General features: G+C 37.3%; 1 pseudogene; it reads right to left on the reverse strand.

The window, feature by feature from the left end:
• Positions 1-543: 543 nt before the first annotated feature.
• Positions 544-3078, reverse strand: LOC150029048 (uncharacterized; annotated as a pseudogene).
• Positions 3079-3917: the final 839 nt, after the last annotated feature.

Here is a 3917-nt window from a genome sequence, read left to right on the forward strand (position 1 = left end):
ATGGGGCTCCTTCCTTCCTTCTGTAGGACTCATGTTTACAAGGAATAAATCAAGTCGCTGATATTTTGTTGCATATCATGGTTTGAGTTTGTAAGCCATAGAGATGATCTTCTATGTTCCGGGACATTGAAGAGTTGGTTTTTGTTAGCTGAGACAGCGTTGGGAATTTTCTTTTCCATGCGTTTCTAGCTTTTCTTTTCAATTTCCGTTGTTCACCAAAAAAATGATGGCTTTAGTATCATCGTTCACACGTACTGTTCTCTATGATGGCAGTTTGTAAGTTCTGAAACATCTGTAGGATGTTCTGAGACTTACTGTAGACCATATTTTGGGAAACCTGCATTTAGAAAAGTCGAAGAGATATGCCTACGCTTTTGATTTCCTTAAACGGATGTTGAAATATCAAAATTTCATTTTAGAACAATTTGCTTTTTGCCTTGAAATACATTAAATTTATGAGTTTTTTAATCCAGAAACTAATTGGAATAATTAAAAAAAAATTAAAATGGTTGTACATTACTTTTTATAAATTTAAGCACTTGTTTAGATAAGTTGGGCGATAATTTTGCTATACCTTTTTAAAGCGTAACGATAGACATTTATGATCTGTATAGGAAGCAATATTCCATGCATCATCAAGGAACTTTCACAGCCAAGCCAGCATTCTTGTGAAGATGTGATCTTCCCAGTATCATGCTCTTGACATATTGAATGCAGTGAGTCTGTACCTTCCTTTATAGGAGCAGAAATTTCGATTAGAAGCTTTTCAGATCCATCTTTAAGTTCAATAGTAAAGGAGGAGCCGCAGTCCTGTCGCATTTTTTTGTCAGTATTAGTACCTCTGCCAGCACATACAATCTTATGCAAGTGATGCTCTTGACAAATTGAACGCGATGACTCTAAGTTCGAAGATACTGAACTTATACTATCCATCTTACATAAACCTTTCTTGATATGACAACTATTGCCTTTGCAAGAGGCTGAAGCAAAAACATTGTGGGTCACGTTCTCCAGACATTTTGATTCATCACTATATGCAGTAAGAGCACCATCGGTGGATTTTTCTCCTCCTTCACCGCAGACATATCCCATGGCATGACTAGTTTTCTTATCTTCAGAATGTGTTCCACTAATAATGTTTTGTACATTAATATCTTTAATGCTATCCAGACATTCTGACTTATCATTAAATACAGCAAGTGCACTAACGGATGCGCTTTCTCCTCCATCACTGTGGGCATATCCCCTAGCATGACTACTATTCTTGTCTTCAGAATGTGTTTCACTAATAATGTTTCTTAGTTCAGCATCTGCCTTAGTGTTAACCTCAGTTTGAACCAATGAACAGCAGCTTTCCTTAACATCCTCGACATTACAACTTCCAAGTTGTAAGTTTTTAGAAGCATCGAGGTCAATGCCCTTATCACCAGAAGTTAAACTCTTTGCTGAAATTTGGGTGGATCAACTTTCTTCTCCTTTGTTGCCCAAGCACCGAATTCTCATTTACAGCACTAAGTTTCCTGACTTTGCTACGCCGCTTGAAATCCACAAAACATGTGTTTTCGGCTGTTTTGATAGTATTGCCTGCAGTTGCATCAGTTAAATCCATAATTCGATCATTCAAGGTATTTTCAAAGAAATCACCCTCTTTCATTCTAAAACTTTCAGCTTTGTTGCACTTGGGATTTCTTTTTGTCATCCACTTGTTGTGACTCTGCCGAACCCTTTCCATCACTTCATCAACTGAAGTATGGAAATCATTGTGTCCATCTTGTTTGTTGATATCCTGCATAAAAGATAATCGAGAAAAAATACTACTTTTTTGTTTTGGATAACCAGAATTATTATTTTGAGTACCATCATAACTTCCAATATCATATTCATAGATTAGTGGATCGCCCTCTTTGAAATGACCCTCAATTGCCCATGAAATATCATGAGTAAATGTTTCGTTGCTTTTCTGTAGTGTTATCTCATGATTTGGGTTTTCTTGCAAAGTTGTGGAATGAAATTTGTTGCCTAACATTGGCTGGTGATTATGGAACAAGGAAGAAAAGGGCTCATGTAGACTGCAACTACTCTTTCCAGTATCTGGAGGGATAGGGGATGACAAAGACTTCAAGGAGGGAACGTCATTGCAAGCCTCAGAAACAACAGATTCTGCTGCCAACTGGTCAGAATTTTGAACCGTGTTGAGAGGTATGTAATCCCTGTTGCTACTATACAAAACAGAATTTTGAAGGTCAACAGGGTGCCACCTGTTCATGCCTTTCAGTTCATCATTATTATGGATGAGATACGGTTGACTGTTTAGGGAATTCCTTCCGAAGTTGTTTGACGGAGTAATCTTTTCTATTATTGGCTTAGAACCATCACTAACTCCAAAAGATCATGCCTGGCTAAAATTTAAACCAGGAACATCTTGATCATATAGAAGGGATGTCCTCTTAGAATTAGCACTTCCTTGTGTTGCACATGTATTATTTAAGAGCTGTGTCGGCATTGGGTGAATCATAGTTAAAGTTGGCCTAAGCTGATTTTGAACCGAAGAACTATGCTCCAAAATAGGCTTGCTGTAAAAACCAGACGGGTTGATATGGGAATTATGTAGACCAGGAACATCATTTGAAAATACCATCCTCTGATCTGTCTCTGGAAGGGAATTACTCATGAGTCTATCACTAATTGATAAGTTTCCCTCACCATGAATTCTAATTTCATCACATAGACTTTTGGGGTATCCACAGATGATGTTTGGCCTGGGACAGATATCCATATAATCTTCATTCTCATATGCAATAAACCTACGTTCATCCTTTAATCCCGAATACAAACATACTCAGTTGCATTATCCACCGCAGCAAACTGAGCAGCCCTTCCTCGCTTAATACTTGCATTTAATCCAGTATATTCAAATTCACCATTGTAATCCAAATTGCCTTGGTGTTTATGCATTATGACAGGTGATATGTTACCACCCAAACCTTGCCCACTTTGATCTCTTTCAAATTGCATTCCATGATCAACAGATCTTCCAACATTGCCTAAAGGAGGCCAAATATTCCCTTCTTGAAGCATTCTATTTTAGTCTCATTATTTGAAATAAAGATTACTCCAAAATCCGGGTCTTTCCCATCAGCATTCTTGCGCTTATCGTTCAATCCCATGAGAATATATGTTTACTATACTACGCTGTCACATTAGAAAATAAACAGCGCAGTGTCTGCATTGTGTAAATATAGTCACACATAACAAAAGCGTTTCAAACTTCATACATCAACCAGTATTTAGAAAGTTCAAATGATAACCATAACTGTCAAACTCTACAGTTAAAATTACAATGATCGACACACAATAAACTCATCCTTAAGAACTAACCAGCAATCTATTTGATAATGCTTAAAAGAAGAACGAGGCACATGCACATTCGCTTCCATCACAACAAAATATATCCAATATGATCAAACCAGCCAGACCTTTTTTTTTTTCTAGTTTTTCGTTTCTAAACAAAAATAAATAAAATAAAATCCTGTTAAACAAACAACAACAACTGTATAGTCTGATCGGAACACAAAGAACTGCGGAAGAATATCCACAAACGCACGATAAAAATGATACGATAAAATATAAAATAAAGAACAACAGATGAAACGTCGCAATGAAAAAAAGATAACATTATTGAAAACGTTACAAACAGAGAATGCTGTGATGAGGAAGCGATGATGAGTGAGAAGGGAAGAGAAAGAGCGTACCGATGGAGAAGAAGAAGAGGAGGAGGAGGGTTTGAGAGTGAAAGAAAAGAAGCAAGAGAGACGCGATTGTGTGCAGAGTAATGGACTAACCGTTTTCAATGATTTTCTGTTATGAGTGACACCTGAAAATACGTGCCGCCTGTGGGTTCCGTGGGGCTCTGGTTT

The sequence above is a fragment of the Phaseolus vulgaris genome, chromosome 2, assembly GCF_051622355.1.
Source record: "Phaseolus vulgaris cultivar YP4 chromosome 2, ASM5162235v1, whole genome shotgun sequence".
NCBI lineage: Eukaryota > Viridiplantae > Streptophyta > Magnoliopsida > Fabales > Fabaceae > Phaseolus > Phaseolus vulgaris.